Here is a 21,973-nt window from a genome sequence, read left to right as displayed (position 1 = left end):
TTTTTTTGCGGTACTCGGGCCTCTCACTGTTGTGGCCTCTCCCGTTGCGGAGCACAGGCTCCGGACGCGCAGGCTCAGCGGCCGTGGCTCACGGGCCCAGCCGCTCCGCGGCATGCGGGATCTTCCCGGACCGCGGCACGAACCCGTGTCCCCTGCATCGGCAGGTGGACTCTCAACCACTGCGCCAACCAGGGAGGCCCTGAAAGTACTTTTTAAGAATTTGAGCACACTGTAATTTACCCTTTGCTTATTTTTCCTCACCATTTTATGTGTTTGCATTAAGAATAAAAGTACTTTAAACATGAAACCATTTAGGGTGCCTATTTCTAAGATTGGGAGAGGAAGGAAAGCAGAAAGTTGTTTAGAAGACATTCCTTTACTACATCATCAGCTGGACAAAGACCAGGATCCCGGAGAGGAAAGGAAGCATTGGTGGGAACTATAAAGAAGAAGCCTGAGGTGAAACCCCATCGGCCTTCAAGAGGAAAGAAAGGATAAAGCATGATCTGAGTAAATGCTCTGGGCCTTCCCCATATCTCTAGTTCTTACTAGGACCTCAGGAGCTCCCTGGAAATGCAGAAATAAGTTAGAAGGAGGAGGTGTCCTCGTATTTTAATCAATGGAACGAGCCACTTTTTAAAAGATATATACTCGTCCAAGCATGCATTATGGACATTGTCAAAGTATCATTTTCCAGAATGAATCTCTTGCAAATTAATGAGGGAACCAGCAGGATGGTAAAGATGGTTCAAAAAGAATTCAAGATGCAATGTATATAGACGCTGAAAGACTGCTAGAAGTTTACTAGGTTAAACACAAAATTGATTAATTTCCCACAAGGCAATAAAAATGTGACCTTTGGGTTTATCTATTCTACCACACAGAAATCACTTGCATCTGTAACAGATAAACATTTACAAAATTTAATGTATAACTTTGGGAGTAGGGCCCTAATCAATGGTAAACAGTAACATAGATCAAGACATGAAGAATCTCATAAAAAGCTGAATAATTCTTGAATGCATCTGGTGGACACTGCTCCAGACTGCCCGACATGCAGTCAATCTTGCACCTTACCTCTAAGTTTTGAATACTTTTTCTTAACAATATATAATAATAATAATAACTTCTCATTTATTGAGCACCTATCTACCATGAGGTAGGCACTGTGCTGGGTGTCTAACAGACCTTATTTAACCCTCTCCACATTTCCATGACATAGTATGATCTCCATTTTACAGAAGAAGGATGAAAGTTTCTGAAACATTAACTGATTTGCCTCAGGCCATACAGCTAATAAATGACAGAGCCAGGAACTGTACCCAGGAATGTCTCCCTAGCGAGGGACTCAGCATATGTTTGTGCGGCTCAGATACTGCACGCAAGCACCAGGCTGGAGGGATCAGTGGGGGCTGAAACGTAGCCCATGCTCCGCTTGCAAAGCCTTTTCCTCTGGGTGCTTTTTTCTTCCCATAAAATACCTGCTCCTTGGTAAGCCTGGTGCCACAGGGTAAATCTGTAGAAAGCCATGGGGGCTGAGAGTGCCCAGGGGTGACATATGTCACTACTTCCTTCTCCCAGAGGGAAATACTCCCAGTTTCCACACAAGTATATATAAGCTAAAGCCCTGATTCCAAAAGTATAAAAAAACAAACAACCCAATTAAAAAACGGGCAGAAGAACTGAACAGTCATTTTTCTAAAGAGGACATGCAGATGGCCAACAGGCACATGAAAAGATGCTCAACATTGCTAATCATCAGGGAAATGCAAGTCGAAACCACAATGAGATATTACCCCACACCTGTCAGAATGGCTATCATCAAAAAGAACACAAGTATCTTGTATTGGCGAGGGTGTGGAGAAAAGGGAACTCTCGTACACTGTTGGTGAGAATGTAAGTTGGAAAACAGTATGGTGGTTTCTCAAAAACCTAAAAATAGAGCTACCATATGATCCAGCAATTCCACTCCTGAATATGTATCCGAAAAAAAAAAACACACTAATTTGAAAAGATACATGCACTCCAATGTTCATAGCGGCATTATTTATAATTGCCAAGATATGGAAGCAACCTAAGTGTCCAACAACAGATGAATGGATAAAGAAGATGTTTACACTCACACTCACACACACACACACACACACACACACACACACACACACACAATGGAATACTATTCAGCCATAAAAAAAGAATGAGATTTTTGCCATTTGTAGCAACATGGATGGACTTAGAGGGCCTTGCGCTAAGTGAAATAAGTCAGACAGAGAAATACAAATGCCATATGATATCACTTATATGTGGAATCTAAAAAATACAACAAACTAGTGAATATAACAAAAAAGAAGCAGACTCACAGATATAGAGAGCAAATTAGTGGTTACCGATGGAGAAAGGGAAGTGGGGGACAATATAGGGGTAGGGGTTTAAGAGGTACAAACTATTAGGTCTAAAGCAAGCTACAAGGATATATTGTACACATGGGAAATATAGCCATATTTTCTAATAACTATAAATGCAGTATAACCTTTAAAAATTGTGAATCACTATATTGTAACTTATGTAATATGTATATCAACTATAACTTTACTTCAATTTTAAAAAGTAGCCAAAAAAACAAGAACAAAAATAAAGGCAGACCAGACAGTCTGTCACATAATATTGTCATAGACACAGTACCACAGTGCAAAGTTTGTGTAAGAAGGAGGGAGGGGAAGGGGATTAGAAAAAAAACTCTTTAAAAGAATGTAAAAAAAAATTAATGACAAGAAAAGGGAACCCTCATACACTGTTGGTGGCAATGTAACTTGATACAGCCACTATGGAAAACAGTATGGAGGCTCCTTAAAAAACTAAAACTAGAACTACCATATAACCCAGCAATCCCACTAATGGGCATAGACCCAGAGAAAACCATAATTCATAAAAACACATGCACCTCAATATTCATAGCAGCACTATTTACAATAGCTGGGTCATGGAAGCAACCTAAATGTCCATCGACAGTGGGATGGATAAAGAAGATGTGGTACATATATACAATGGAATATTACTCAGCCATAAAAGGAATGAAATTGTGTCATTTGTAGAGACGTGGATGGACCTAGAGAGTGTCATACAGAGTGATGTAAGTCAGAAACAGAAAAGCAAATATCGAATAATAACACATATATGTGGAATCTAGAAAAATGGTTTAGATGATCTTAGTTGCAAAGCAGAAATAGAGACACAGACCTAGAGAACAAATGTATGGATACCAAGGGGAAAAGGGGCGGGGTGGGAGGAATTGGGAGAGTGGGACTGACACATATACGTTATTGATGCTCTGTATAAAATGGACAACTGATGGGAACATGCTGTGTAGCGCAGGGGACTCACCTAATGCCCTGTGGTAACCAAAATGAGGGAAGTCCCAAAGGGAGGGGGTATCTGTATGTGTATGGAGGATTCATTTTTTTGTGCAGTGGAGGCTAACACAACCTTGTAAAGCAACCATGCTCCAATAAGAATTAATTAGAAAAAATTAATGACAACTGTTTAGACACAGTATGGTAAATCTCAATATTTTTACTCATTAGCACAGATCCTTAGCAAAATTACAGCTATAAGCAGATTATATATAACAGCCTGGACAAATACAGATGTATCTAACTAAATGTAGAACAGAAGCCTAGACTTTATATACATGCGCTGTGACGAGATTACCTGGCTGTAGGGGTCTGCCGTGTGGCGACTTCCACTCCTTCTCCTAAGACCTAGTTCTGCAAGAACTTCACAGGAAACTTCACAGCTGTTCTGTCGCTCTGGGAACTCTGAGAGATGAGTGAAACAGGAAACAAAAATTCTACTGCTTCCTTCCTTAAAAGGCGGCCAGAGAAGGCTATGATGAGGGAAACAGTTTACTGAACCCGACTGAGCACATTTCACTTCAATTTATAAATATTACCAGATGGAGGGAGGCTCTAGTCTCTAGGCCACCGCACAAAAAAGAACTTGCAGAATGTACCCCAAAAAAGCAAGTAAACAATTATACCAGCTTATATTGCACATTTAAGTCATTTGAGTTTTGAACCCCTGCTTTTCAAGGGAAAACACACATAAACCTGGTTCCTAAAAATCTAGAAGAGAAGAATATTTTCCCTTCAGCATACACAAAGGTACTGATTTGCACTTTGCAGTGGTGGATAGGAAAAAAGACCTTTTCAGATTTTTTCAAAACCTTTCAAAAGAGGCAACTAATTCACATCAGACAATCAATATACAAATAATGTTGAAGTAGACAGCATTGGATTAGGTGACTTGGACCTCACGAATATAAGATGTGATCCTTGCCCTCAAGGAGTTTCTGGTATAGTTGTTAGAGATAAATACACATGAAAAGTTGAATCGCATCACAGATATTCATTTTTTTCAAGATAAAGATACTAAATTACTTGTCACAGAGCAATGACTGACAACTAGAAACAGGAATCATAAAGGTCAGAACAGTATTGAAGCACCAAGGACCTGGATGGTTTGGTCCTTGGAAGCATAAATGTCATAAAGGACCTTGGAAGCAGAACATGGGAGAGACAATAAACAAGAGATGAAGGTGAGGGGACACGGGTACCCCAAGTCAGAGAAATGCATCCACAAAAGCAGAGGCAGAAAACCTCAAAACATGTTTAAGGTAAAGTCATGTTAGAGGAGCAAAGGATAAGGATCCCCAAAATCATTTTTCTCAGATAATTATATAACAAACATGTATTTTGCTTTAGTTACATTTTAGAGAAACCATGCACTTTAACTCATATGTTTCACATTTCACCATTTGTAATAAAAAATAATGGATAAAGAGACAAGCATATTATAGTAGTTCTGTAAGGAAGAAAGGGAAAAGAAAAGAGAAAAGAAAATATTTTGGGTGTTTAATGTCCATAGAGAGAATATCAAACTTATTAAAAACAAGAGGTGAGGCATTTCATGTACCTTAGCTCAACATGAAGACGAGTTCATTTATGCTATTTCATAACAGCAGAAATGAGTAAATTGCAAACTGTTATAATTTGCTCATTGCCTTCTTCAGTGAGTATGTGAGTGCATCACCCACAAGCTTATCAGGCTAACAGTATTAATCATGGCAAGGCTAATATACATTTAATAATCTCATTTAGTTTTCAAACTTTTTGAAATATTAGGTTAGGTACACGAGATTGCTTTTTTTTTTTTTTTTTTTTGCGGTACGCGGGCCTCTCACTGTTGTGGCCTCTCCCGTTGCGGAGCACAGGCTCCGGACGCGCAGGCTCAGCGGCCACGGCTCACGGGCTCAGCCGCTCCGCGGCATGTGGGATCTTCCCGGACCGGGGCAGGAACCCGCGTCCCCTGCATCGGCAGGCGGACTCTCAACCACTGCGCCGCCAGGGAAGCCCAAGATTGCTTTTTAAAGTAAATATCTTTGGGATGCAGTAACATTCTTTTTAGAAAGGGTGATTTATTATCACTTTGAGGGAAGGATCAATTTTCCAGTCTTTAATTTTCAGTAAATGTCCAGCTCTGACATAGTCACTGCCGGGCCACTAAATTCACTAGGTTTGTGACCACCTAGAGGGGTGGGATAGGGAGGGTGGGAGGGAGGGAGACGCAAGAGGGAAGAGATATGGGAACATATGTATATGTATAACTGATTCACTTTGTTGTAAAGCAGGAACTAACACACCATTGTAAAGCAATTATACTCCAATAAAGATGTTAAAAAAAAATTCTGTGGTTTAATTAAGTTTGTATGTCCCAGGTGGAGTAGCAATTGATTCTATATTCAATTTAGAAATTCCTCCATAGAATAAATGAAAACATAATTTGTTTCACCAGATTAATGGCTTTAATATTCAGTCAGTTTAATATAGTTAGTTTATCACATTGCCCCTAGTTAGAAAATTCAACTATAAAATTCAAGTTATATTTGGAGCTGCAGATTTTTAAGAGCCTTCTGGACCTCCATGTTCCAGCCTCTTTGTTTCATATACGAGCAAACTGAAGCTCTTATAAAACCAATTTTTAAAGTTTCCATTCATTTGTTTTCACCTATAGATCTAGATTCCTAAAACATGAAGGATTATCTGAGAGACACACTTCCTCTTATTTCCATGCCCTTCATTCTCACTCCCTTTCCTGAAGGACTAACTATGTGGTAACCTCATGTCAATGATACATCCACCGGAACACACCCAATCCATGATTGATAATAATGTATTCATTATGTTGTGCGAGCATCACCAAAATCTTAATTCCAGAACTTTTCATCAATCCAAAAAGAAACCCCATACATATTCATAATCAGTCTCAATTTCCCTCTTCCTCCATCTTCTGGCAATCCCTATTCATCTTCTGTCTCTATGGATTTGCCTATTCTGGAAACTTCATACAATTGGAATCATCTTAAGGGTTCCACTGCTGTCTCTGAGATGTCTTTACAAGCCACTGATATCCAGTCTACAAACTTTGACGCTGGTATTTTCCTTTTTCACTAAACTTATAGTTGCATTGTTTTCTCTCAACTGAATCACATGCCCACCTTTTGTTTAAAGCAGTAGATAGTTTTTGAAATTTGAAGTTTGATACCTTAGTGATAGCTGTTCACATCAGCCTGTACCTGTTTTAAATATTGTATAATTATTTGAAGGGGTATGACATCTCTCTTGCCTTTAGCTGCATCACCTGGCATGTGATAAACAAGCCTTTTGCATGCACCTTGGTAACAAAACAACTCTGCTTCACCTACTTGTGGCAACCTTCATCCGGTTCCATAAAGCACTTGGATATCGCTTTGCATGAAAGTAGGGAATTGTGATCTTTCCACTAATGATAAATCCTTGTTTCAATAGTATAAAATTTACATTTTGCTGATTCCTTGCCTTTTTTGAACACAAGAAGTTTTCAGATTCTAGACTGGATCATACTGTAATCTTTTTGAAGATATTTTGAAGGGCAAACTCAACATGTGTAGTAACAACCAAGCACACAGTTCAAATGAAGAGGCAGCAATATGAAGAGCTATGATTAATTCACCACAGTGATTGCCCCAAGGCAGAGGTCAGCAGACTTTTTCTGTAAAGGGCCAGATAGTAAATATTTTAGGCTTCATGGGCTATATGGTTTCTGTCGCAGCTATTCAACTTGTAGCACAAACACAGCCATGGTCAATATGTAGAGATAATGAGCATGGCTGTGCCCCAATAAAGCTTTATTACAAAAACAGGTGCAGGGTATTGATTGAAGGAATGCGCACATGATCTAAGCTGGTCCAATAAGATTTCTTCCCCAAGTGGAAAAGGAAAGTTCTTTAAATATCAAACTCTAATACTAAAACTGAGAGCTACTTGTATCAAAGTTTCTAGCCCCATGAGGACAATTAGTCTGAGAAAATGGAGCTGACACACTAAGAGAAACAAAGACAAAAGACAGAATCATCTCAGTATTCAAGGCTGTAAATCCATTTTTTCCTGAGGTCAGCGCTTCCCCTGCCTTCTGTGCTTTGGTTAAATGTACCTACCTCGTCACTTTTTAGGCATAAGCTGATTCAACTTGTTTTCTTATGCTTATGATCCCTGGCTATGTAATCTTGTTTAAGTTCTCAAACTCTGCCTCACTTTCTTCACTAATAAAATGGGAACAAAAATGAACCTGCTTCACTGGGTTGATGAGGAAATCAAATGAGATATCATATACAGGAAAGGGCTTAGAACAATGCTTGGTAGATAATAAACCCTGTGCAAATATTATCATCATTATCGTCATTACCATTGGTAAGAATTTGGTTGCTTGCAAGAATATAACATAAATCTAGAATGTTACATTTTCATTAAAAGACAGAACAGCTAGTTCACACAGGCAAAACTCCTTGGCAAATCTAGCTTATTAATTTTTCCCTTCGTAATAAGGGTTATGGTGGCAGAGGAAGGAAAGAACTGTCAATCATATGGATTTTAAGGCTGATATTTTCAGAATTCAGGAATACATGGGCCATAAGAATAGGAAAGTGAAGTCTATGTTTAAAATGCAAGGGCTTAAAAGTCAGACTGCTTTATTTCTTAGCTAAGTTACACAGATCACCTAGCTGGCATATGTTCATTAGTAAACTGGATATTCAATAATATGTCCCCATTAACCTTTTTTTTTTTAAACATCTTTATTGGAGTATAATTGCTTTACAATGGTGTGTTAGTTTCTGCTGTTCTCACTTCGTCCCAGCTTACCCTTCCCCCTCCCCATGTCCTCAAGTCCATTCTCTACATCTGCATCTTTATTCCTGTCCTGCCCTTAGGTTCTTCCCATTAATCTTTAAAACATATTAATGTTTCAGCAGTTTGAGATGCCAAGGAGAAAACTACCTGTGCAAATCCAGACTAGTCTTAGAACTAGTTAAATAACTCCTATCGAAGAACATTGAAAACTCTCATTTTGTGATAATCATTTCCTTATTTCTCTTTATAGTTTTATTTCCTACATATACATCCATAAGATAGTGTGGCAGAGATTACTAGTATCCCACTCATATCCCCTAGCAATTACTAGGGTTAAGTCTCAAGTCCTATCATTTCATGATAGGAAATGAACTATTCTTCTATGAGAGGAAACAATTTATAAAATGTGCTACATGGCCTAATACATACAGGCAGAAATTGAGAGGATATGCCTGAAAATGAGGGGGTGGAATATAAGCTGGATATAGTATTGGCTTATTAATTTGAAGGCCCTCTCCTGTGATTCAGGATGTACCATCTTTAGCAAGGACTCAAGAGGTCAGTCCCAATACATTGTTGGAATGGTTCCTTCAAATTTAGGGAAAAAGATGGTACATAGTGAACGATGTGAAGGTTGAAATTGCCTTGGCAGAGAGAATATTGAGGAAGGGATCAGAGAACTTAACGGGGTGAGCAGGCTAGACTAAATATTTAGAATATAGGGTAAGAGAAGCCACCAGCTGACCATGCTCCTTGGGGGTGCCCAGAGGATGTCCTTTTATTAAAACAATAAGGAATGCACTACTAAGGGAAGCATCAGTATTTGAGAATTTCTGTGGCAGCTCTTCTTTGAAGCCAGGGCTAATGGTAGAAGGCACTGCTTTGGAACTGAGCTTTTCATTGTCAATGAGAAAAATAAGAATCCGGAAGACAAAATGGCAGGTGGCAGCCCATTGACTTCAGAAGGGAAGTGGATATATCATCAGTTGAAGGGGAGACATGTCCCCTCAAGGAAGGACTTTTCAGTGCCTCAGCAAGTACTTACATAGTGATTTCCAAATCCTTCCACCAAAGGGCCATACACAAGTACACTGCAGTAAAGAAAATACGTATATCTTTTAAGAGCTTTCAGCTATTGGATCTGACTTGAAACTGTCAGGAAGCCAAAATGTCATGGATATCCCGTCAGAAAGGGGGCATTCAGAGATCTGTCGACAATTAGAGTCCTGGTCCATATCCATTTCACAATGACTCCAATGGGTCTATGAAATCATCCATGGTCATTTCCCCAGTCCTTGAATATATAATCGGAAGGGATGTACTTAGAAACTGGTAGAGCTGGTGAAACTTAAATTGGCTCCATAATTGTGGAGTGCCATAGTTAATTTTATGTGTCAACTTGACTAACCACGGGGTGCCCAGATTAAACATTATTTCTGGGTGTGTCTGTGATGGTGTTTCCAGATGAGATTAGCATTTGAATTAGTGGAATCAGTAAAGTAGATTGCTCTCCCCAGTATGCATGGTATCATCTCGCTGAGGGAGGGCCTGAATAGAACAAAGGTGGAGGAAGGAGGAAGTGTCTCCTTCTTGTCTGGATGCTTGAGCTGAGACATAAACCTCCTGCCCTCAGTGCTCCTGGTTCTCAGATCTTCAAACTCAGGCTAAATCACACCACTATCATTCCTGGGTCTCCAGCTTGCAGATGGTAGATTGTGGGACTTCTCAACCTCCATAATTATGTGAGCCAATTCCTTATAATAAATCTCTTCCTCTCTCTATATATATCTTATTGCTTCTGTTTCTCTGGAGAAACTTAACTAATACATGGAGTAAAATCATAATTGTATAAAAGTTAGTAGAAAATTATGTATGTCCTTGAATGCCTTCACTTCAGGCAAGACAGACTCTTATCCTGGATGAATGGCAGAGATTAGTGTCTCCCTCAAAAATGTAAAGGATGCAGGGACACGACTCCATCATATCTCCATTTAATTCACTAATCTGGCCTTTGAAAAAATCATATGGATCATGATGGATGATGGCAGAATACATCACAACCTTCCCAGAACTAAGATAACTCTCCTGATCTCGAGCACAACATAGTTCAAGGGTACCTCAGTCATCTGGACTTTTCTCAGAACTCCACTATATTTGATAGTAAAATAATTGGCACTGAGGATCAAAAAGTTGTAACGCTCTGGATGCCTCTGTAAGGCAAAATGCACACCAGAGGGTTGGAAATAATTCCTTCAAAGATTCAGAGGTCGGCAATGCCAAAAGAGTGTTTTGAGATTCAGTAGTCTGAGATACGCCAGCATATCCCCTTGGAAGTAAAGAATTGCACCTTGCAACTCCTACAACTAAGAAGGTGGCACAGACTTTCATAAGCCTCTTTGGATTTTGGAAAATACATACCACACAAGAATGTTGCCTCAACCAAGTCACTGGGTAACTTGGAAGATTACCAGTTGCAGTTGAGCCAGAACAAGAAATGTCTCTGCAGCAGTTCCAGCATATGGTACAAGTGACAATGCCTTTTGTAACATAGGTCCCATCTGATCTCACCAAACTAGAGATGTCCAAGGTAGACAGCAATGTTGTGTGGCATCTCGGCAAACCCTGGAGCAGTTCTCCAACAAAAATTAACGGGAAAAGGTGCATAAATATCTTAGCCTTGCACCTAAAATAAGTTAATTCTGGTGCTTTTTCACTGGCTCCCTTGAGTTCCCTAATGGGACTAAGCTCTAGTCATCCATAGTGGTAGCTGGCTTGAAAAACACCATATATTGTCTGCTTCCACTCCTTGTCTATTTATTTCTCCACTTCTACTGCTATTTTTCTTTCCTTTCCAAATAAACTATTAGATTCACCCATATTTGCCATTTTTGCAGGTCAAAAAATGAATATCACTAGTTTCATACATTTCAACCTAATATTTGAGCTTGAATCCTTGATTTAGGATCTGCTTTTGGGGACACTCATACTAAAAAATTGTTTCACCTATTTTTTGAATTTTGTATAAATGAAACCATACTGCATACACTCTTCTGTAACTTAAGTCGTTTGCTCAACATTATGTTTTTGAAATACATTCATATTGGGGCATGGAAGTTCAATTAATTTTGTTTATGTACAGTATATTTCATTGTTTGAGTATCTCACATTTTATACATTTTGTTGTTAATGGAGAGAATCATTATTTTCAGTGTGGTCCAATTATAGACAGTGGAGCTACTAAGAGCCTGGTATATACATCCTGGTATACATGCACAAGTTTCTCTGGGGTATATACCTAGAAGTAGAATTGCTAAACCACAGCATATGTTCGTATTCTACTTGTTCTTTAAAGAATACTCAAAATAAGAAAAAAATAACCTTTACTAGGGTACAATCCAGTGTGTACAGTATCTTCCTAACCCCTGCTTTCTACACAGCATATCTCCGATGTGAGAATTTTAATTCTATGCAGCCCTGGGTGGGAAAGAAAACAGAGGCTTTTGTTTCCTCTTAGAGTTAACTCCTTCTGTATTTTCTCCTCGAAGAGTGTAATATCCCTAAGTTTTCTCTTTTCTTACAAATAAATAAACCCAATTCCTTTAGTTATTTCTTCATAGAGACTATTTCCTATGCCTCTTATTATTTCCATTAATCTCTTCTGGACTGCCCCCAAATTTTTCAAATCTAGGGTAACCGTGAAATGTATTGTCCAAAGCACGTCAATTTTGAGAATGGAAAGAGGTGTTAAAATAATTAACAGTGCTAACAACAGCGTAAACAAGATCCATCTTAGGCAAACCAGAATGTACTTTATTCATATCACACTTTATGTGTGTGTTCTCGAACCAAATAAGGAATGCTTCTGGAGACTGGCTCATATTAAGTATTAAAGAGAAGGGGTTGGCTACATGACACATTTCCATTTACAATCCCAGTCTCAGAGACATTACTGTGAATTTATTATGCCTAAGTAACAGCACAAAATGGTATTCCTAAACAGCAAGGGCAAGACGTTGGTCTCTTAGCAGCAACGAAAAAATACTAACTAGGTTTCAACTGTGCCCTTTAGGGAAATTGTGACTGCATATTTGATCTTCCATTTAGTAATAGACACAAATCTCATGGTAATTTAGTATTCAAAGGAGATTTTTCAAAAGTATTAGCTGGTTGCTAAGTAACGATAAGAAAGAAGGTAAAATGGGAGAAATTTTGCTAACTTCCCTTGTATTCACTGGCTTCAGAAAACAGTTCTCTTATAGATAGGATCCGTTTGACAATCTGTACCTGGGAAATTGAAAGTGTGACACTTTTCTGCAAGAAGAAATGTGCAAAACAAAACTATTTTAGGCAGAAAGAAATTTCACAGTGTTAGTATTTGTTTATATGGAACAGACTACAATGCATCTCACTGCTTAGATAAGTGAAATATCTGGATAAAAAGGAAAATATTTGGGGAAAAGTCTAATTGCCTCAGAAATACTTGGATTTTCTCAAATAATTTGGTAATAATAATAGAATTGGCCATTTAATAGGAGCTGCCTTGTGGTGGTCACTAAGCTTCAAACTTCAGTTACCTCACCTAATAAAATCTCCTTAATTTTCTTAACTAGAAATTATGATCCCATTTTGCTGTTTAAGATACTGAAGCTCAAGTGGTTAAGTAAATTCTAAGTGGCTGAGCCAATATTTGAACCCAAAGCTTTTTGACTCCAAAGGCCTTATGTCTTTTATAAGATATTTGCAAGGCTTTGATTTTATTTGCTACCACATAAAAGATGCTACAGTTCAGGTGACATTAAGTTAAGAGAGACAGAAAACATATTACTGAGACTTGAGGATATTAGTTTACCAAAACAATTCAAAATAATTTAAGCAGAGATTTAGGGGCCCACTTTAAAAACCAATCTACACTTTCCTTGAAAGTATATTTCTAAGCTTAAAAAAATTAATTATTAATACTTAAACATTAAAGAGGTTGATGTAATCTAGGAAATAGAAAAAATTCTATTTTAAAATAAATATTGAATTTCATATTCTTTGGAAGTCAATTTAAACAATGTCAATTTAGGAAAAAATATGTATTAATTAGTAGAATAATGTAGATAATCAAGTAGGAGGAATTTAACGTCCAAATTTACAGAGGTAAGATGTTTTCTGGTTGCCTCTCAAGTCTATCCAATTTTTGTTATGACAAAATTTCACTTTGGTGGATAAATTTTTAGTTCATCTTGTATTTTTGTATTTTAATTTAGTTTGAAACTAAGATAAATAAAAGAAGGTAGGCCAGAGGGTAAGAAGATTAGAGAAAAATGGTGATTAATTTATGGAAATTAGATGGAAAGGATAAAATGAAAGAGAAAAAATTTCTTATGCATGATGGGCAATAACATCAAAGTCTGATATTATTCTGAAGCAAAAACCCTGAAATCATTGGACTGCTGCCCCTGTATAAACTTTTCAAGATGAACTGAAGTAGAAACTATTCTTTTTCATTCTTCTTCTGCTTATTGCCCATCATGCATAAGAATTTTTTTCTCTTCCATTTTATTCTTTCCATCTAATTTCCATAAATTAATCACCATTTTTCTCTAGTCTTATTACCCTCTGGCTTACCTTTGTTTATTTATCTTACATTGTAACTTCTAGAAAATTCTTTTGAAATGCCTGAACCACATTAGCTGTCTTTCTTCATAGTAAAGTGATCCATTATTAGAAAAAAAGGTCACACTTTAAAGAACTATATTTATTTTGAACTTTGGCCTTACTGAGGATAAATAAAAAATAAATTATTCTGGTTTAAGGAAAAAAGTTTTCAGTAGTAAAATTACATCTAAGTTCCCAAGTGTAATACATGCCACATCTTCAGTGGAAAAATATTAAAAGTGTCAAGATAACTTTTCTGCTCACTGTCTAGATATGATTCTTTTATTGCTATCTAAGCTAAAGATAACACATGAAGGAAACTCTGGACAATATTACGAACTTAGTGTCTCAAAATCAAGAATGATAGATTTCTGAGAAACTCATATGATTTTAAAAAGCAATGTCAGGTAGCATTTTTCTCGATTTCTGAAAACTGTAAAGTAATAAAGTAAATTTAATTGTCTGATTCTGCAAAAGGAATATCATTTCAATCCCTGACCAGTGAAGATTTGATTTTGAATGCCTTAAAGATTTGGTTAAATTATAATATCATATGGTTTGGGACTGGCAAATCCTAAAGAGAATTTGCGAGTCTTTTTCAATAAGATGGCAAAAACACACATCTCTTAGGATGGGTGTCTGCTGATTAATAACTAGAAGAAAAGTAAGCCATTAGAAGAGTAATGAGGTAGAAAATAAATAATGACCTTTCAATGTAGTTTGGCTCTGTGGTGGTGGGGGGACGTGTATTTAACAGCACTAACAGGCCTAGAAATGGAGAAGAGAGATCACTCTAGTCGTGGGAAGGAGCAGACATGAGCAGCTCCAAATCACAAGGACATGGATAAGAACAGTGGCTACCAGGAGATCACCTCAGGGGAAGAAATGACAGGAGGATATTTAATCTACAAATTGTGAACAAACTGGCCTTTTACTTAAATACATAAGTGGGAAAAACTTTAGGTTTATTAGTATTAAACCAGTGGTTATTTATAATCAATATCTGAGGCAATTGTAGACAAGCAGATGGGCTGATGACATGTAGCTGAATATGCTTTAAAAAATGAAATTATTTAGTAAATGTCAATTGTCAGGAGCTAGCAATGTGATTGTAACATAAACATTACATTTGTGCTTGATAAGATCAAACTTTTTGATGCTTAATAGCTATCTGTATCTCTAGATAAATAGAAAGATATTTTAAAAGATACTTTTACATTTTATTATATATGTGGCAAAATGGAATTTTTTCTCTCTTTCTCAAATTTTTTCACTTAATGATGTACACACACACACACACACACACATACACTCTTAACCCACTGATCCCTTCAGGCTCTGGTCCATCCCAAAACAGAATAATCCAAAATGAAATTTTAGGATTTGGCAGAGCATAGAAAAGATTCAGAGACCCATATAGGTTAGGCTATAACAAGCAGTCTGTTAGTAAGAAAATTATTTGTCTCACGAATGTTTCTCTTTGAAAACTAAAGGAATCAAAGCATTCTCCACTCAGGAAGAAACTAAATGGGAAAAGAGGTAATCTGCTCACAGCATCTATGCTGCTAACAACTCATCGATATTCATATAGATACAAAGAAGTGATTTTGAAAGGAAAGATGAGGAAAGCTTTGTCCATGTTGAACTGTGGTACTTGCAGGCTATCCAAGAGATGTTAACTGAAAGACAATTAGGTCAATCACTATAGAGTTTAAAGGAGGTTTAGATTTGAAAGTCACCAAATCCAGAGTGCCTGAAGGTGAAAAGTGAATGTAATTATCCAATTAAATGGTTAGAATGAGTGGAGAAAGGGCCAGCTTCAAGGATGAAGCTCTGGTGTGCCCCGGTATTAGAGAAAAGCCCTGACACTGAGAAAGAACATTTATTCATTCATTTGACAAATATTTGTGTGCCTGCTCTATGTGATGCAGGAGCTTGGTAGTGGGAAGACTAAAGAAGATATAGTCCATGCCCTTGAGAAGTCCAGTTAAGAGCAGCCAAAATAAATTAAAGGAAAAGTAAGAGGAAGTAGTTAAAGGAAGATATGGGAAACAAGAGTTTCAAGTGTCACAGAGTTCAAGTAAGATAATGACAGAAAAATACCCTAGTGGAATTGGCAATTAAAAAGTCTTTGTTAAGAGCAGCCAAAATAAAATTAAAGGAAAAGTAAGAGGAAGTAGTTAAAGGAAGATATGGGAAACAAGAGTTTCAAGTGTCACAGAGTTCAAGTAAGATAATGACAGAAAAATACCCTAGTGGAATTGGCAATTAAAAAGTCTTTGCTGATGAGACGTCCCTGGTGGTCCAGTGGTAAAGAATCAGCCTTCCAGTGCAGGGGCTGTGGGTTCGATCCCTGGTTGAGGAACTAAGATCCCACATGCCACGGGGCAATTAAGCCCGCGTGTGACACAACTACTGAGCTTGCGCGCCTCAACGAGAGAGCCCGTGTGCCGCAACTACAGAGCCCACGCACCTTGGAGCTTGCACGCCACAACAAAGAGCCTGCATAGCAACGAAAGATCCCGCATGACCCAATGAAGATCCCGAGTGCCACAACTAAGACACAACGCAGCCCCCCCAAATTTAATTTATTAATTAATTTTTTAAAAAAGTCTTTGCTGAGAATGGTTTCTTTGCCATTGTTGCAAGGAAAAGTAAATTGCTCAAGATGGCTAGTGAATGAGATATGAAGTAATTAATACAAAGTGAGGGTAAACTACTCTTTCAAGGGGCTTGCCATGAAGAGATATGATGAGATAGAGAGAAGGAAGGAGGGCGGTGAAGCACACATGGAAGTTTCTGTTTATTTTAAGATGAAGAACACAATCATATTTACAAGCTGAGAGAATGTTTAGTATGGAGATGGAATTTGAATGGACAGGGCAATAAATGCTGACTGATGGAGCATATTTCCCCTAAGGGGTAGGAGAGGAAGATGGGACCCAGAGCACTGATATAAGAGATTAACTTTGTAACCAATTAGGAATAGTATTTTAAGAAAAAACAAGGGGGAAGAGAAATAAAGATAAGTACACATGCAGGAAAAGTTAGAATAAATATGGGAAGGAAAATACTGGGTCCCATTCCTATATACACACTCATTTGCAACATGATTTTACTGCTTCTCCCACAGAGAGGTAGAGTCTATTTCTCCATCCCTTGCACCTGGGCTTAGCCGTGTACCTGCTTTGGGAAATGGGACATTCACAAATGTGACAAGCAGTGGTTTGCACATTGGGGCTTACTCTCTTGTTGCTCTTGCTACTGCCACGTAAATAAGCCTGGGCTAGCCTAATGGATGATGAGAGACATGTGGCCTAATCATTCCCATCACCCCAGTCAACAGCCTGCCAACTGCCAGACATGTCCGTAAAGCTGTCTTAGATCATCTAACTTCCAGCTGACCCATCAGCTGACCATGGATGCATGAGCCAACCAGACAGAGATCAGCCAAGTCAGACCAGACCAAACTAACCTAGCCAACTAATCATGAGCTAATTAAACTTGTTTCAAGCCATGAAGTTTTGGGGTGGCATGTCATGCAGCAAAAGCTAACTGAAACAGCATTTTAAAATATTCAGTCATTTTTCATGATTAGTTCAACAGACATCTCCTGAATGCCTTGTGTGTGTCAGGCCTTTTGCTAGGTACAGAGATCCAAAGCCAAGTGAGACATGGTTTCTGCCTAAAGCGGTCCACAATATACAGCAGTGTACAGATATCAGCAAATAGATAATGGCAGTGCAGTGTGATGAATACTGGAAAAAGGTACGATTTTTTAAAAAGGGGTGGGGACATAGATGAGGGCAACTCATTGGCTTAGGAAGGTCTAGGAAAAAAACAGGTGACATCAGAATTGGATCCTCACCAAGTATCTGAAGTTTACCAAAGAATTTGGGGGAGGCCCTTCTAGGCCAAATTAAAAGCATATGTAAAGGCTCAGAGACATGAAAGGATATAAAGTGTTTGGGAAATAGTGCAGAAATGTAGCCTGCAAGAGGACAGAACAAGAGGTGATGACTAAGGAAATCTGGGTCAAACAACCTAGTTGATAAAAGTTCTAACTCTGGTAGAAATATCACAAAATTGCTGAGAAATCACTGAAGTAAAAAATCACAACAAGTTTAGAGTAGAATCATCACAGTTGTTACCCTTCCTCCCACTCCTTGACTTTGGACCTTGTTGCAGTGTCTAAGTAGACCTATTGTGGTGTAGGTCTCTTCTTGTCTACTCTGTTTATCCTGATAGTTTAGATCATACTATCAACCTCAATCTGTTCAGCTCATTTAATTATACTTATTGTTGTTCAAGGTGGAGCACACACACACCTTAGTTGGCATATACACCCCCAATCAGATGAGAGGCACAGTTATTTGCAAAGCAATTTAACTTTTTAAATATTGATTTTAACCAACAATTTTCTAGTCAGCTCCTTAGAACACAGTGGAAAGTAACTGGCTTAATGTAATCTAAAAATACCTCCTTCCTAAAGCCATGAAAGCAAACTTAATTGTTAATAAATGCATTCCTCAAGTAATAGACTATTTATAATCATGTGTATTTTACTGTACTAAAGAATATGTCTTTAGTGTTTGAGGAAGATACATATGAAGAACCATTTAAAGGGCCTAAAGCCTTTCCTTCTTTGGAACTTGTCCATTTGTCCACGTTACCAGATACACAGTAGTCATAGGAGGAGGGGGAAGCAGTAGTAATTCATGAGTCATGTCACAACCTTCCAGAATCAAGCCTACGCACTGCCTGGCTTCAGTGCTCAAGAAATTCTTGTTGAATGAACCAACACTGACAAACTCAGCTTTGATTTCTCCAAATATAAAATGAGAAACTAAATGATCATTAAAGTACCTACCAATGCCACCAGGATTCAAGTATTTTCCCACAAGACAATTCAAAAGAATACAAAAATGCATACATCATTTCAATTTATTTAGTCTTATCTAATACACCAGTGTACCTGCTCTTTAAAAGGACATGAAGTATAAAACCATAAAAAATGATCATGAAAATTACACAAATTTTTTTTCAAAGCATGATTTTAAATACGGATCTTTAAAAAATGTGATTGAGATGTGCCACAAGGAATCATAAGAAAATGTAAAAGGTGAAAAATGAACATTAACATGGAAGCCAATTACTCACTGTTACAGCTGTATTAAACACAAGAAAATTGTGATGAATTACAACTTTATTTCCGCTGCTGTCAGCAGTACTTCTGTGATGGAATTCATGAATTTCATTAGGACTTTGAATAAATGTGTTACATTACTAATGCTGTAATTTAATTCTAAACCATAGCTTAAGCATTTCACACTTGAGAACACTGTACTTTTTACCTTTAGTAATGACTGCAAATACTCCCTTTTTAAAAAAATTGTGGTAAAATACACATAACATAAAATTTACCATTTTAACCATTTTAAAGTGAACAATTCAGTGGCATTTAGTACATTCACAATGTTGTGCAATCAACACTATTTTTGTCCTAGAATATTTTCACCACCAAAAGGAAACCAGTATCCATCAGGCAGTCACTTCCTACTATTCCCTCCCCACAACCCTTAATCTGATTTCTCTCAATGGATTTGCCTATTCTGGATTATTACATATAAATGGAATCCTACAGTATGGGGCCTTCTGTGTCTAGCTTCTTTCACTTAGCATGTTTTTCAATAAATACCATACCCTTTTGCAATTAAGATAAAAAATGACTTTATGTTCGTCATGAGAAAAAGAAGATACTTTGGAAACTAAAGACATCTGAGGTAAGTTAATGAGTCAGTGCAATTACCTCTCAGAATCCAATTCAAGTTTTCAGGACTGATTGGTGCTTAAACACTGATCAAATGAACAATACAGCTTTAACATTTTAAATGCAGCATAAAAATCTTTAGAATTCATATCCACCGAATTAGTAACCATTTAAAGCAATTTATTTCATATGTCAGAGTTTTTAATCATAAAACTACTGGAATGTTGTAGGGAATCAATACTATTCTCTATTTTTATTTCAGATCTCTAATACAGGTAACCATTAATTTTTATTGGAGTACAGTTGCTTTACAATGTTGTTAGTTTCTACTGTACAGCAAAGTGAATCAGCTGTATGAATACATATATTTATTAGGAATCAAATATTCTAGACAACAATATATTCCAAAATAATTTCCCTTCTCTTTCTGCATTTGTAAAGAAAAGTCAGAACACACTGCTCTCAAATACTCCAATACACTCATCAATACCTAAACTTTGAGTTATCTATGTATAAAATAGATAACTAATGAGAACCTACTGTATAGGTCAGGGAACTCTACTCAATGCTCTGTGGTGACCTAAATGGGAAGGTAATACAGGTAACAATTTTTTAAAGTTATCAGTTGATAAAAAAGACATCCAGTTGACATAGTTAAATAGTCACTGGGTAATTTTACACTTGAACAGATGTAGTACCCTATTGTTTCTATTTCTATGGTTTGATTTCTTTTAATCAAATAACGTGATTAAACCTGAATACTGATATTTCCATTTTTCAACACTACAAACTTATTTGTGAGCTGAGACTTTAAAAGAAACTAAGTTACTTAAGCAAATCTAAACTTTATTGATCAAAACTACTAAACATAGGTTGATCAGCAAAACAAGTTTTTAAAAACTCTGTGTACTTAATCTAGGTTTTTTGATCACCTGATCAGAAAATTGAAGTCATAGGATAAACAAGCGATAAGGACAATTAATGTGGAAAGGAAGACTTCAATGAAGAAAAAATTCTAGGACAGTCGAAGGCAGGATCTCCTTTTTTCAGCTTCAACCTTTTGAGCAATCACAAATTATTGCTACTGTTCTTGTATCATTAGACCACTGAATAATAATCTAACAATGTTACTCTCTGACTGGAAGGGGTTTAGAAAGCCATCTAACTCTAGTCAGTTCCTCTGCCCGAGGATGAACCAACACATGTATCAACCTGTTTACCTGTTTGAAGATCTTGTCTGAGAAAAAAATTCTAACAATTTATATTAGAAAAAGGTAAAAATTAAACCTGAGGAATTTGCTTTTACTGGGAAAGGACAATTTGACCTGATTAGTTGGTCAGTCTTAAGAGTTCAACACAAATGCAGTTATATTACTTTCAAACACACACACTATTACCACCACTAGAACTACCCATGTAGTTCCTTTCCTATCTTATTTGCATGCAAATCAGTTAATAATATGATCTGGGGGATGCTTAAAATTTTACTGGTGTTAGTGAAAAGGAAACAGATTTCCCTTGTTTCTGTTGTCAGTTTGCTTCAGAAATGCTCTTCATAGTAAATAATAGATGCTTCAGTACAGTACATCAAAGATAAAAAATTATAAAATAGGAGATTCATATCAATGAGTTTTTACTGTATTACTATAGTTTATGAATCATCCTTGTAACTCATTTCTTTGTAGCTTATTAATGAAAAGTTACTCCCCACATAATACATTGGAATGTCAAACCTTCTGAATACAAGATGTCAGTTTTGAAATGTTCTAAGGTAAAATAGCACTTCGAGATGTATCTCCATTAGTATATCGCAAGATGTATTAAAATCTACTTGGCCAATTTATGGAGATAATACATGCAAACAAATAATGTATAAACAATAGATTTTACCAATCACAGATGCAATAAAATACTTCTAAAAATTCAGCAAAAGGCCCTATTTTTACAAAGGATTTTCAGAACAGCATACGGTACTTAATTTCTACTTTGCTTCCTTTTGGTATTACCCAATAACTCTTTCCAAAACACTTATTAGTAATCAAATATTCTAGGCAACAATATTTTCCAAAATAATTTCCCTACATCTAAACTTCCCTTCTCTTTCTGCATTTGTAAAGAAAAGTGAACTGCGTCCAAAACAACTCATCAGTACTCATCAGTACTTAAACTTTGAGTACCTAGGTTTTTTCATCCATACAATGGAAACTTAAACTTACTCTGATCTTTTAAACCAAGGAAAATTGTGAAAAAGGTGACTTTAAAAGAAACCATTCTTCCTCTCCCCTTATTTAAAATGGAGTTTACTAGCGTTAGCCTTTACTTGTACATCTTGAACTTT

The 21,973-nt window shown here is 37.0% G+C and overlaps 1 protein-coding gene across 1 annotated transcript in view; it reads right to left on the bottom strand.

Annotated features, from left to right (window-relative positions):
• Positions 1 to 21,973, bottom strand: part of EPM2A (EPM2A glucan phosphatase, laforin) — a 269,849-nt gene that overhangs the window by 229,521 nt on the left and 18,355 nt on the right. The window lies entirely within an intron of this gene.

This window comes from Physeter macrocephalus, chromosome 10, assembly GCF_002837175.3.
Source record: "Physeter macrocephalus isolate SW-GA chromosome 10, ASM283717v5, whole genome shotgun sequence".
In the NCBI taxonomy this organism is placed as follows: Eukaryota; Metazoa; Chordata; class Mammalia; order Artiodactyla; family Physeteridae; genus Physeter; species Physeter macrocephalus.
The sequence above is the reverse complement of the archived record's forward strand: the minus strand, read 5'-3'. Positions and strand labels throughout refer to the sequence as shown.